We start from the raw sequence: 15,479 nt of genomic DNA, 5'->3' as shown, positions 1-15,479 counted from the left end.
AATGCCTGAGAAGGTGGATCCTTTCCAAGTTAGGCTGTAGAAATACAGGTCACAAGGTATAGGAGAGCATTACAGAATAGTCATTGCTGCTTGGATCCATGGCAATCAGGTGTTCTTACTTAACTCCTTGAAAGGAATATATATCCTTTCAGAAGATCTTACTATTTAGTAATTGAGTACTTACTGTGCAGATAGAGTCTAAATTGGCCCTCCACGATTTAAGTCTCCTTGCCTAAAGGTGTTCAGTCATGTATAATCTTGTATAATCTTCTCCCCTTGAGTAAAAATGTGAACCGAGATTTGCTTCTAACCAATAGGATATGGTGAAGGTAATAAGACATCACTGTCGCGATTACAGCATGTTATGTAAGCCTTGTCTTGCCAGCAGACTTGCTCTAGAGACTCTTCTTGTTGGCTTAATGAAGTAAATGGCCATGGTAGAAAGCACATGTGGCCAGGATCTTGAGGCAGCCTCTGGGAGTTGAGGGCATCCTTCAGTCAATAGGCAGCAAGAAGCCAGGGCCCTGTGCCTCAACAACCACAAATAAATAACTCTGCCAGCATTGATTGGAGGTGGATTCTTCCCCAGTTGAGCTTCCGTATGTGACCACAGCCTCACCTAACACCTTCTATGCAGGCTTGTGAGATCCTGAGCAAGGGACCTAATGAAGCTGTGCATAGACTCCTGACCCATAGGAATTGAGGTACAAAAATGTGTGTTGTTTTAGTCCACTGAGTTTGTGGCAATTTGTTGTGCAACAACAGAAAACTACCATGTACACATATTATATCTTCTGATCCATAAGCTTAATTGTTAAGTTTAATAATTGTATTCTTAGTAACACCTAAAGAGACCACACTGGTTGACTGCTTTGAGTGAGCACCACAAAGTTTCAGAATGTATAAGCAGACTCTGTCAGTGTTTTTTTCCCTATAATTTGTTAATGGTTATGAAAAAGCTAATGTAATGGAATACTGTCCTATTTTGAATATGGCAGGGGTATTTGAATCAAACTGAACTAAAAGGGAGTGCTGTAAGAAAAAGGAAGAAGTTCATTGGAGCCTTCCCAGTTGTGGTTATGTTAACATTAACATTAATTGCACCTGTGTTGATTACTGTTAGTTGATTATTCAAATTCGTTCTGTTTGGTTATCTATAGAGGGACTCCACCTCCTACCCAAAAGGAATTTAGAAAAGGTAAAAAGGCCTAGCATCAAGTTTGGGTAAGCATGCATCCTACAAAAAACAGAGTGCATGACTCTGGGCAGCAGAGACAATCAGGTTAATATCAACATTCTCAAAGGGATTTGTGTTCACTCTCCATCTCTTCTCTATCCATCCTTTTCTCCAGGGTTGTCCATCTTCTTTATCACTGGTACTTTTTAGCCTGTGATCTATATGATTTCTTCCTTAAGGTTTCGCTAGAGCTTTAACACTGACATTTGATATTTTGAACATTTTGATATATCTTCAAACTTTAAAGTATTTGATTAAATAAAAAATTCTTCAGAATTATCAAGTTTATGCAATTCTTTGAGTAATTATTGAGTACCTGCACATTCAAGTTAGTATAATATTCTGATAAACACTGCATCAAGTTCAAAATGGGAGACACATTTTGACTTTAATATTATATATAGAAAGTTCAGAACTCAGTTTTTAAAGATTAAGTAAAGAAATGCTCAGGAACTCATTCATTTCACATCTGTTACGTGCTTGTACCTACAGTTATGAATGACCTGGTGTGGTTCTCATTGCATCTGCATGCCTGTGCATGCATTGTCCAGATTCATTAGGAAACCACTCCAGCTAAACTTTGGGAGAAATCGTGCCCAGCATTTCAGATACAGAAGTGACCAGCATAGGGAAAGAATGAACTATGCTTTCAAGATCACCACAAATAAGTGATCCTTTTTTTTTTTTGAGATTTTTATTTACTTATTCATGAGAGACACACACACACAGAGAGAGAGAGAGAGAGGCAGAGACATAGGCAGAGGGAGAAGCAGGCTCCATGCAGGGAGCCCCACGTGGGACTTGGTCTGGGACTCCAGGATCACCCCCCCTGCTGAAGGTGGGCACTTAATCGCTGAGCCACCCAGGCATCCCAATTAGTGATCTTTAAAAAAAATATTCACTGCTTGCCACCATAGATGAGCTGATATAACTTGGGCTATGTGGACCACATCCCTTGCCACAAAAACTTCTTGGCATTCAAGAAAATTCAAGATGGGCTATCTCTGCTCCATAAGAAGAGAGTAACAAGGCCTCAGCTGTGACATTCAGGGAAGAAAATCATAGTATTATCAGTGGGAAAACCAACCTGCAGTAAGCCCAGCACGTGTTAGCTGTTGGAGCTCCCTATAGCCCATTCATCTAGTCCAGAATCTTCTTTGTAGTTGATAATGACACTATCTGTTCCTAAGTCTACACATAGGTATGTGTTAGCCAGAATTTCTAATATTAACCAGGTTGTCTCTGCTGCCCAAATTCATGTACTTTTCCTTCTGTAGAATGATGGGACATCAACAACTTTTAGGATTGCTCTCCCTAACTTGATCTCAAGCTTTTTTTTTCCCTCCCAAGTCCTTTTTGGGTGAGGACTAGAGTCCCATGTATTGTTTTGTTGTATTTTATTTCCATGACCGGTCAATTCCTTTACTCTATTCTTACTCTCTCTGTTTCTCTTCTTTCTTTCTTTCTTTCTTTCTTTCTTTCTTTCTTTCTTTCTTTTCTTTCTTTCTTTCTTTCTTTCTTTCTTTCTTTCTTTTCTTTCTTTCTTTCTTTCTTTCTTTCTTTCTTTCTAAGTAGACTTCACATCCAGGGTTATGCCCAATGCAGAGCTTGAACTCACAATGCTTAGATCAAGACCTGAGTTGATGGGATGCCTGGGTGGCTCAGCGGTTGAGCGTCTGCCTTTGGCTCAGAGCATGACCCAGAGTCCTGGGATCAAGTCACACATTGGGCTTCCTGCATGGAACCTGCTTCTCCCCCACTTGTGTCTCTGCCTCTCTCTCTCTCTCTCTCTCTCTCTCTCTCTCTCTGTGTGTGTGTCTCTCATGAATAAATAAATAAAATCTTAAAAAAAAAAAAAAGACCTGAGCTGATATCAAGAGTTGGATGCTTAACCAACTGAGCCACCCAAGCACTCCTTCCACTTCTGTTTTGTTTTTTTTTGTTTTTTTTAAGATTATTTATTGGGCAGCCCCGGTGGCGCAGTGGTTTAGCACCACCTGCAGCCCAGGGCGTGATCCTGGAGACCCTGGATCGAGTCCCACATCAGGCCCTCTGTATGATGCCTGCTTCTCCCTCTGCCTGTGTCTCTGCCTCTCTCTCTGTCTCTATGAATATATAAATAAAATCTTTAAAAAAAAAAGATTATTTATTTATTTGAGAGAGAGAGCAGAGTGAGCAAGAACATGAGTAGGGAAAGGGAGAAGCAGACTTCTTGCTGAGCAGAGAGCCCGATGCAGAGCTAGATCTCAGGACCCTGGGATCATGACCTGAGCCACCCGGTGCCCTTCACTCCATTTAACCCACCTTCAGCCTCAAGAATTTTCTCTTCTCTGGACCTACAATCACCTTTGATCTTCCATATTAGGATGATTGCCTAGCTGGCTTGCTTCCCCAAGGAGAACTTTGACCAAAGGATATATAGTGACTAAAGTCTCATCTTCCTACCTGTTCAGTCAGGTGATAGCCAAACCTTCCCTTTCCCAACAAAGAAGGAAATGAGATTAGAGTTCGGCACTTGGGCTATTATTTCATAAAGACTTCAGTGCTTCAGCACAATTGCCTGATCTTTATCATTGCAATTCAATTTTCAGGATGCAGTGGAGAGAAAAATATGTTCAAGTTATCTTCCTCTTTGTACAAGAACATCCAACAAGAACCTCCTCCTCCCAACTCCCAGAAGAGAACAACAGCCACTACAACTACAGAACGCCATCAGAAATATCAAGATGAGTCCCTTCAGTTTCAAGACTTGACAGCTTTGTGTTTTTTTAGTCACGGGGAGTTGACCTGACTTTTCTTTTTCTGATAGCTTTCCACAGGGCTCTGCAGAATAGCTTTTGCTTTGATTACCCAGTGATTTACAGCCCTTCTCATCTGCTTCTCATATCTCGTTTTTCCAGAGTATAGGAAGCTCTCTTTTTACCCTGTTGCCTCAAAGCAATTTTCCTTATCATCTTCCAGAAGCCCAAGGCCCATCCTTTATGTACTTCTGATTCTCCTAAAATAATGATTTTCTTTCTTTCTTTCTTTCTTTCTTTCTTTCTTTCTTTCTTTCTTTCTTTCTTCCTTCCTTCCTTCCTTCCTTCCTTCCTTCCTTCCTTCCTTCCTTCCTTTCTTCCTAGCATCACTGTTTTCATCATGGGGCAGATTTCATGCAAACAGAACTCTAATACTGATTCTTTCACAGAGGAAAAAAAATAGTGCTTTCTTTGTCTCATATTTGCCTGGCTAGGCATTTGCAATTGTTCTTGTGAATTACAGAGCTTTGTGGGGAGAGTCATTTTACCATTCTTGATATGTCTGAAAAATAGTATGCCAACATTTAGATATAGGGATATGTTAGGGCTTCTCCCAGAAGCAAAGCTGAGAGAAAGATTGAGTGCACACAGTTTATTCTGCGATGGTGGGTGATGTGGACAGAAGAGGGTGTGTGTTTGTCCAGTAAGGAAGAAAAGGCAGTATATAAAGGGTACACTACTAAAGCAGCTATCATAACGTGCAGTTGAAGTTCAATCCTGTGAAAATGTTTTGGAAAGTGGTGTCAAATGTATACTTCATTATGATCCTATGAAAGGCAAGGGAGCTGGGGTATTTATACATTCATGCTCACTATTACCCAGGTGCTTTGAGCCTGCCTTGCATGCAGGCAAGATGGGTTCCAGACGCCCAAGGGCAGACTTCTGACAAAGTTGTAGGTTCTGGCTGTTGGAAAGCAGTCTGGTCCACATAGAAGTGAGGAGATATGAAGGGGGACACTGGTATATCTGCTGTAGAGGACCAAAGGCCAGAGCTAGGAAGAATTAGTTCATCACATCACCTTGCTGATTAGCGAGGAATCTGAAAGTCACAGTGGTGGTAGACTATGCTGTGGTTCCAAAGTTCTCCAAAAACAAGGGGCTCAGCTTAGCAAGTGATCAGTACAGTAGACATTTGCCTTTCTCCTGGTTTCCCAGCCACCCTCCCCACCCCAATCTTTCCTGTTTGGGGGAGCTCTACATCATTAAGTGACTTGGTAAAATACTCTAATTCTAGAGGCCAAAAGAGCTGAATAAAGTTTTCTTTCCTTGTTTCCTTGTAGCCAGAGTATGGGTAGGTGATCAAGCCTCAGCTATTCAGGGATTCCTGCCTGGGACTTTCTTTTGTCAGTCTGGGTTGCTCTAAGAAAGAACCATAGACTAGGTGGCTTATAAACAACATATTTTTATTTCTCATGGTTCTGGAAGCTGAAAGTCCAAGCATGAGCTTGGATTCCAGTGAGAACCCCCTTCTGGGTTGCAGACTACTGTCTTCTTGTGTCCTTACAAGGCAGGAAGTGGGTGGGAGAGCTCTTGGGGTGCTTTTTTAAGGACACCCATCCCATTCATGAGGGCTCTACCCTCATGATCTAATCACCTGCCAAAGGCCTCATCTCCTAGTACCATCACACTGGGAATTAAAATTTTGGTATACAAATCAACATTCAGTTCATTATAGACTTGTAATCCTCCAGGAGTAAAACAAAGATGCAGAAACGGGAGAGCTGTTCTTGATGGTACTGTTGGGATGCCTGAACAGAGGAATCAATGGTAGCAGCCTAACAGCAGTGGTGCAAACATGACCTGGGCCCCCACTGCTACCCCAACCTAACTTCCTTGATTTGAGCATGCACCTCTAAGAAACTTATTTTCTGTTTCACTTCACACGTGCTGATTTCTATCATCTGCAGCTAAGAAAAACTGGTCTTTAGAGAATGACAGAAGTTTGAATTCAGGCAATGTCCTGCTTTGTGCAGAGCACTTCTCTATGATCTAGAGGGGAGGTGGAGAGAAATAAGGGCAATAAATGATAAGGGTTCAGCCTTCAACAAGTTCACAATCTAACTGGACAGATAAGAAGGAGTAAGATCATGTGAAAAACCTGAAACATACACACATATCTTGTTTACGTGTGTTATCTTTTACTCAATTATCTTTTATGTACTTCAGATCATTTATCCTTGATAAATGGAAGATGTGATTCCCTAGGTTTTGCAAAGGAAGAATTTGAGGAATGGAGGAGCTAAGTAATATTCCTATAATGCTACTGTTGGGACATGGGCAAATTTGAGACTAAAATGCCATTGTGTCCTCTCTGCCATGTGCCCTTCCCTTTAGAGTTCTGTTTAGGAATACCATGGGCAAAGGTCTACAGCAGGGGTTGGCAAACTATGGCTCACATCCTGCCGGCCAATTCTCTCATAAATAACATTTCGTTGGAACAGAGCCACATCCATTTGCTCAAGTATTATCTAAGGCTGCTTTTGAGTTATGGTCAGCAATGTTGAGTAATTGGAATGCATAACATGTTTAGGCTTTAGCAGGCCTAAAATATTTACTATCTTGTTCTTTATAGAGAAAATTTGCCAACAACCCTAGGGCATAGTTATAAATAATTTAGCTTCCCTGAATTAAGCTTCTAGGAGTCCCCTACCTAGAGTCATTTGTTCTGTACTGTCCTACAGACATTAATGACTACACAATAAACAAATCTAGGTCAAAGCAATAGCTGTAATAATAATAGTATTAACAACAACGGTCATTAATGAGGACTCCCTATGTTCAGGCTCTGTGAGGAAAGCTTTTACTAACATACTTCTACTAGCCTGATTCCAAGTTCAAAGAGGTTAAGTAAATTGTGCAGGAGCAGAGGGCAGGTGGCAAGTGGCATAGCTGCATTTATCCTTTTATCCTACATATCTGGCTCCAGAGGCTGAGGTCTTAACCACCACACTTTACTATGTTGCCCTTCATCCATCATAAAGAGTGAAAGCCAGGAAAAAGAAGGACCCCCTCATGAAATTGGTGCTAATGAGACAGTGGATGTCAGGTTGCCCAGAGCAACTTAATTTGTGATGGGCACTCTACCTCCCAAGTTGTCAAGGTAACTATCAGTGTCACTTTCTGTTTTCTCAATGAAACATGTTGATAAACCATTCAAGATAGTATTATAGTAGACACCTCACAAAGAGGAAATAGTAGCCAAAGCTTCTAGTCCCACTAATATTTGATTTTTGAGTTTCTGAATTTGGATATTCTCTGATATTTTGAATGACCAACCATCCAAGCCTTTACAACTTCAAAAGTAAGATGGAGAGTACCCCTGCTCTTCCCACACTAGCACAGCAAGGGAGTGATTAGGAGCCCTCTTAAAGGGTTTGAAATAAGTCTGCCTTGTCTTCAAATATCACTAACACAGTGCCAAGCTTTGTTGGGAGCTTCCAGGTGGTTTATGAAGTGGTACCCAGGTCCTACCTCATTCCCTTGGCTTTAGCCGTCACCTGCCTTCTATAAGTAGGTTATTCGTGCTCCACCAGAAAGCTCAACCTTATTGACCCTGGGTATCAGATAGCCAAGGATGTAAGCAGGATGAAAGCCCTCACTGCAACTCATATATGCTGGAGCTTGGCATTGGTTGCCCTTAGATTTTGAATCCCAGTTCTTCACAGAATCCCAATTCCACAGAACTCCAATGTTAGTCTTAAGAATTGAACTTGTGGTCAGTAGCCTGGGAACTGTCAAGGAACCTCGCACTCCTCTTAGCATCGTCTGTGCCTGGCCTGTTGCTGGGGACAGGGTATATGACCAGGAAAATACATAGTAGACCACTGTATCAGCCTCAGGGGGAGCTGAATCAGAAGGACAGCTGGCAGTGTTGTCCTTCATTCATGCATAAATTCCCCTGGGCCCAGGAAGGAACTCAGCTCCTGCAATCTAGCTAGTGCTGTGGGTCTCATTTTCCTGCTCTGGTCTAGCCACAGCTCACATAACTACCTGCCTATCAGATTTTTCAGCATCACTCATTTGGAATTCCAATTCAGGGTCTTACCCATCCATGAAGACTCAACCCTTTCCTCTTGGATTTTCGGTGCTGACCATTGGCTGTTGGGTGTTTTGGTCACCATGCTTTGCTCTTTGCTGCACTTCTATAGTTGGCCCCAAGAGTAAGGCCATTTCCCCTATTTATTTTTTTATTTTTATTTTTTAAGTAATCTCTGCATCCAACAGGGGGTTCAAACTCAGGACTCTGAGATCAAGAGTTGCATGTTCTACCAACTAAGCCAGCCAGGGGCCCTAAGGCCATTTCCTCTGAATGCCTGCCCAGTTATGTGGTGTGTCTAGTAGGACCACATACTCAGAAAAACAAGATGACTAATAATATAATAAAATAACTACTATTTTAGTAGGTTTTTTTTTTTTTTTTTTAATTTTTATTTATTTACGATAGTCACACACAGAGAGAGAGAGAGGCAGAGACATAGGCAGAGGGAGAAGCAGGCTCCATGCACCGGGAGCCCGACGTGGGATTCGATCCGGGGTCTCCAGGATCACGCCCTGGGCCAAAGGCAGGCGCCAAACCGCTGCGCCACCCAGGGATCCCTATTTTAGTAGGTTTTATCATCCCCATTTTAAAAATGAAGAAACTAAGACTTAAACCAAACTTGTTCTGGATTATCATATTAACTTTTTATTGCTGTGTAGCAAATTATCACAGACTTACTGCCTTAAAATAACACACATTAATTACCTCAAAGTTCCTGTGGGAGGTGTCTGGGCACAAACATGGTTTGATATTCTGCTCAGGGTCTCACAAGGGTACCAAAAGCTGTCAGATGGGTTACATTCTTGTCTAGGTGCTTGACAGAGGAAGAATCCACTCCCAAGCTCATTCACATCGTTGACAAAATTCATTTCCTTGTAACTCTATGACTTAGGGCCCAGCTTCTTATTGGCTATCAGCTTAAAGCCACCCTTACTCAAGGCTACCCACACTTCCCTGCCACATGGCCTGCTTTATAAATAGTTCATGCGGCTGTTTGTTTTTTCAAGGCTAAAATAATCCTTCACTCCAGTCTGCTAAGATGAGGTCTTATCTACAGGAACATAATCATGGGAGTGACATCACTTCACCTTTGCTATGTAATGTAACATAATTGCAGTAGTGACATCCCATCACATTTGCCATATTTGATAGGTTAGAAGCAGGTCCTGTATTCCAGCTGCCCTCAAGGGGAGAGGATTGTACCAGGATATAATTCATTGGTGGTCACTTTGGGGTGTGTCTGCCACAGTTTCAAAGCTGTTAAGCAGCGGATCAGGCGACAGAATTATCTCCCTGCAGCCCTGGTTCCATTCTTTCTCATCTGCCCCTCTTGTCATATGAAATTGTCCTGTCTTATGAGTCCTGAGTTGTAAAGATTGGAGACACCTTTGACATTGCCCTCAAAGTCATCCTCAGTTTTTTGATCAAATCATTTCAGTTTTTCAAAGCAAACCATCTAATTATTTATTTTTTTAAAAGATTTTATTTATTTGAGAGAGAGAGAACACAAGTGAGGGGAGGAGCAGTGGGAGAAGCAGACTCCCCGCTGAACAGGGAGCCTGACATGGGGCTCCATCACAGGACCCTGGGATCATGACCTGAGCTGAAGGCAGGTAGATACTTAACCGACTGAGCTACCCAGGCACCCTCAATCCAAACCATCTTGAAGAGGGCTTGAAATAGGCCTGCTTATTTTGGGATGTCATTACACAGTACTCAGTCTTGTTGGGAGATTGCAGGTGGTTTATGAAACTAAAATAACCAGCAGAGTTCTTGGAACAAACCTGAGCAGACATACTGTATAAACTCACTACTATATTCCATGGGGCTGAGTTCTATTTCTCCCAAGTACAACTTCTGTAAACATGCAAACAAAGACTTAAATATCCAAAGAAGACCTAATGCTATTTTTCAATATAAATCAATTCAGAAATATTCATATCTGGATAGAATTTAAATTCTGTTCTCAATGAAATGCAAAAGAGAGGCTGAGAGCCATAGCCTCCCTGTAGAAAATTGTCAGTGCATTAGACACTTTTTTCTTACGGTGTCACATCACCCTTTTATTTCTGGGGAGACAGACACTGTCAGCAATTGCACAGCCTTGTCATAGAGGTTGCCATCTTTCTGTGGATGTGCCTGATTTCTTGGCCCTCCTATATTTTAATTTTCCAAACAGTGGTACAGTGGAGATCTGATGTGGTGAGCAGACTCCACGGAGAGTTTTGTATTAGTTTGTGATGAAAAAACACTCTGCAGAAACATAAAGAGTGTTCTACTCCTGTGTCTGAGATAGATTCTAAGTTCATTCAAAATCATAAAAAAGTCTCAAAAAGGCAATAGCTACACAAACTGGTCTTGATAGAGAATCAGGATTGCTTTAGTAGGCATACTAAAGTTTGTTTTTTTTTTTTTTAATCACAAATAAGTTAGGTTTCCCAAATACAATTTTTAAATATGCTGACACATTGTTTGGTGCCTCCATCAATCATAGCATAATACTGTCACAATAAAGAAAGAGCATGGGGAAAGCAAGGAATTTGGCTGAACTGAATTTATGAAAGTGCTGTGGAAACAGATAACCAACAGTGCATGCGAAGCTCAAGTCTTAAAATGCATTGTGTATATAAGAGAAGACAACATATTTACATTTTGCCACCCAAACTTTAAAAAATACTTGTCACTGACAAAAATGTACTGCTTTTTGAATTGCTTTTGAATTGGAGGAAATATTTAAACAAGTTAAGCCAAGGAAATAAATGACAAAATAATATATGGTATCTTTTTTTTTTTAATTTTATTTATTTATGATAGTCACAGAGAGAGAGAGAGGCAGAGACACAGGCAGAGGGAGAAGCAGGCTCCATGCACCCGGAGCCAGATGTGGGATTTGATCCCGGGTCTCCAGGATCGCGCCCTGGGCCAAAGGCAGGCGCCAAACCACTGCGCCACCCAGGGATCCCAATATATGGTATCTTACAAAACTAGAACCTCCCATAAAGAAGGGAGATTGGAGACTAGTCAGTGGGAAGTTGCTATTATATTGACCTCCTGCCATTCCTTTATGACGCAGACCAGTCAGAAATTATAGGAGTTCTTTTGGAAAGTGTTCCTGATTCCTACAGTCTTTTGTTTTCTGAACTCACTGGAGTCAAGACAGGGTTTGTCTGATTGCTCAGAGAGAGAGAGAGAGACAGAGGCAGCAACGGGTGGTGGGAGGAAGGATCCAGATGTGGAGAAATGTAGACCCATAGACTGGGCACCAGGTGAGGGCTGGGTGGAGTTGGAAAAATCCTCTAGCCTCATCCCATCCCACCCTTGGGCCAACACCTGAGAAAAGTTGGAAGACAAAAAGAAGGAAAAAAGGTGAAATTGGTAATTACACGATCCCTTAGTATACCTTCTGATATAATAAAAAATTAAGTTGAAGCAATGAAATCATTTAAATGTCTCATGTAAGTCTAGAGGGAGGAGATTCCAGAGTTTGTTCAGCTTCTCAAAATGAGTTAGCACTGAATTCTCTTGGTGTTCTCTTCCAGCTGCAAGATGGCAGCTGCTGCTCCAGCCAACACCTCCTCATGGCACCCAGGGTAGAGATGAGGGGAAGGGATGTGCACAAACAGTAAAAGAGGTGAGTCTCACAAAAGAAGTGTGGAGCCCAACACACACAGCAGAACTGGAAATGGAATATTCTTTTTAAAACAGAGATTTAAAGAGGATGAGAGGAAGGAAGGAGAGAAAGGGAGAGCAGTGTACAAATTCTAGTGAAATACTATTCCCTTGATAGAGCATTGTTTAGAGGAAGCAAAAGAAAAACCAATCACATGCAATTTCCTCCCAATTCAAAAATCTGGATTTATAAAAAACTTGGAAAGCGGCCAGAATGAACTGACAGGATTGCAGTTAAGGCGTGTCATCAGAGCACTGAGTAAAAGCTACACAATGGCTCAATTCAAACGCTTTAAAAGTAAAAGGGATTTCACTCCCATTATCTAGGCTTTCAGTAGAACCAAAAATTTCAATTCACAAAGGCTCACAGTTTAATTCCACTCTGTGGTGCTTGTCAGAGTTTCCCTTCCCCTGACATTTATTTTCTTCTTCCTTGTTAGAGCAATGCCATACTTCTCAGCCGTATTTTTTTCATTCTCATTTTAGGTCTCAACTTCTTTTTTTTTTTTTTTTTTTCTCCTCTCTGGTTCAGTGTTGATGCTGGCTCACTTTTCTCGGAAACAAATTGTTTCGGTGTGAGTACAAATTTAGACCAATCCCCAGGAACATTGTTATCAGGAAGAGAATCCTGGCAGGCAGCTGTGGCCTGCATGCTTTTAAAAAACTCTCCACAGGGTTTGCATATCAGAACTGACGGGCAGAGGTGACGATAGATGAGCTTTCAGAGAGGTAGTAGAATGTGACAAATAAGAGAACAGACTCTGGATTCAGACTATCCTGGTTTAACCCCCAGCCTTAACATCTATTCCTTGTGTGATGTTGGAAGCTATGAAATTACAGTGCCTTGGTTTCCTCATCTGTAAAGTAGGAATGATGTTAATGCGTACCTCATAGTGTTATTGTGAGGATTAAATGAGTTCAAGTCTCTAGAATCCAACTACTTGCCCCCTCCGTCACTACCTATTGTTGGTGTCCGAGCCACCATCCTCTCTTTATGGGTTCCAGCCTTCTAACTAGTCTTCCTGTCTCTACCTTTGCAATTCAATGCCACGGTCTATTTCCCAACACAGCAGAATAGACTTATTCTTTGAAAATAAAAGTTAAATGTAATGCCAGTCTTTTGCTCTCTACCCTACAAGAGCTCCCCATCTTCCTTACTTGAAAGACAAAAGGGTCTACAGTGGCTTAAAAGACCCTACATGAGTTGGCCTTTCATTACCTCTCTGACCTCATTTCCTACGAGCCTTCCCTTTCCTCATCCTATTCCAGCCACACCGTTCTTGTAGTTCCTTGAACATACCAGGTGACCTTACGGGTTTGCTCTGGCTCTTCCCTCTGCCAGGATGTTCTTCCTTCAGATATCTGCATGACTCAGGCCATTATCTCCTCTCTTTTTTCTTAACAGTTTTATTGAGGTATAATTTGCATCAAATTCACCTGTTTTAAATGCACACATCAATGGTTTAAAGTATATTTAGGGCATCTGGGTGGCTCTGTGGTTGAGCATCTGACTTTGGCTCAGGTCATGATCCTGGCATCCTGGGATCAAGTCCCGGGTCAGGCTCCCTGGAGGGAGCCTGCTTCTCTGCCTAAGTCTCTGTCTCTGTCTCTACCTTTCTCTCTGTGTCTCTTATGAATAAATAAATAAATGATCTTTAAAAAAAATTAAAATATATTTAGGGACTTGCAACTATCACTCCCCTGTTTTAGAACATTTTCATCACCACAGAAAGGAATCCTGTACACTTTGGCTGTCATCCTTCTATTTCCCCATCTATCCTGTCCTAACCTTTAATCATCTTTCTGTGTCTATGTATTTGCCTACTCTGGGCATATCATGCAAATAGACTCATGCACTATGTGGCCTTTTGTGATTGGCTTCCTTCACTTTGCATACTTTCAAGGCTCAATTATGTTGTAGCATGTAACAATACCTCATTCCCCTTCATTGCTGAATGCTTCTCCATTTTGTGGGTCGGACACATTTTATTTATTTTTTTAAAGATTTTATTTATTTATTCATGAGGACAGAGAGAGAGAAAGAGAAGCAGAGACACAGGCAGAGGGAGAAGCAGGCTCCATGCAGGGAGCCCAACGTGAGACTCGATCCCGGGTCTCCAGGATCATGCCCTGGGCTGAAGGCAGAGCTAAACTGCTGATCCACCTGGGCTGCCCTCGGACACATTTTATTCATTAATCAGTACATGGACATTTTGACTGTTATGGCTAATGGTGTTATGAACCCTGTGCATAGATTTATGTGTGGACATATATTTTTAGTTGTCTTTTGTATACATCTAGGGAAGGAATTATGGGGTCATATGGTAATTCTCTATTGAACCATTTGAGAAACTGCCCAGTAGTTTCCCAGAGTGAGTGCACCTTTTTACATCCCCACCAGCAATATATGAGGGTTCCAACTTCTCATCTCCAACACTAATTGGTATTTGATGCTAGCCATCTTAGTGGCATGAAGTAGTATCTCATTGTGGTTTTGAATTTCATTTCCCTAATGGCCTATGGTATTAGATATCTTTTCATGCAGTTTTTGGCCATTTGTATTCCTTCTTTGGAGAAATATCTGTTTATGTCCTTTCTCTATTTTTAATTGTGTGATTTGTGTTCTTGTTACTGGATTGTAAGTGTTCCTTATATATCCTGGATGTAAGTCTTTTATTAGATATATGGTTATCAGAGATCTATAACTTGCAGTATTTTCTTCTAATCTATGCACTACATTTATTGCTTATGTACCCCTTTGCTAAAACATAACCTCTACAAGGCTAGACATCTTTTTCTGTTTTGCTCAGTGGTGGCTCCCCAGTGCCTAGAATGGTGCCTGGCACAAAGCTGTGGTTCAAGAAATACTTCTTGGATGAATATATTAATGTGTTTTCAAAAAGGACTACTGTGGTATGAGGTGGTGATGGTGGTGTTTACCTGCATGGAGAAATCAGTTCAAAACGTACTTCTAAAATCATCCTATCACTCAGATCTGAGGCCCTGCCAAGTATCCCCTAAATTAAGCTGCTTGAGTGTTTTCTTACTTGTTTTTCATGCTTAAGAGGTTGTTTTTTCCCCCCTGTCATTTATAAAATAAAATAAGATCTCAGTATTTACTTCTTAGGTGACATGCAAGTGAAATGAAATAATGTATGTGATATGTGATTCAAACCAGATAGAAGTCTATTTCTCTCTCCTGTCTAGGACAATCAGGTCTTTCTTTCCCATGAGATAGGCTCAGGCATCATGTTCCTTTCATCTTGGTTTTCCTCCACCTTCTAGACTGTTGCCCCTTATATCATTAAACTATTGCTGCCTAACAAACTGCCCCAAAATGTGATAACTTAAGACAACATTTTTTTTTTTCTTATGGTTCTTAAGATCATCAGTTTAATTTGTTCTCAGGTGGATAGTTCTTCTACTGGTCTCACCTGGGATCACTCATGTAGCTACAGTAATCTATATCTTGATGACTTGATCACCTTGACTGAGGCTAGATACTTTAAAATGACCCAGCCATGTGCTGGCTGTTAACTGGGCATCTCTCTCCACGTAGACTCTCATCATCAAGGAGGCTAACTCAGGCATCTTTACACGGCAGTCCCAGCTTACCGAGAAGAGAAAAAGGAGACGTTGTGTGGTACCCTTAGGACCTAGGCCTAGAACCTTGTTATTGACTCTTTCCCCATTCTACTTGCCAAAGAAGTGTAAAGGGATGGGGAAAGAGACTTCA

Source organism: Nyctereutes procyonoides, unplaced genomic scaffold, assembly GCF_905146905.1.
Source record: "Nyctereutes procyonoides isolate TBG_1078 unplaced genomic scaffold, NYPRO_anot_genome, whole genome shotgun sequence".
In the NCBI taxonomy this organism is placed as follows: Eukaryota; Metazoa; Chordata; class Mammalia; order Carnivora; family Canidae; genus Nyctereutes; species Nyctereutes procyonoides.
The sequence above is the reverse complement of the archived record's forward strand: the minus strand, read 5'-3'. Positions refer to the sequence as shown.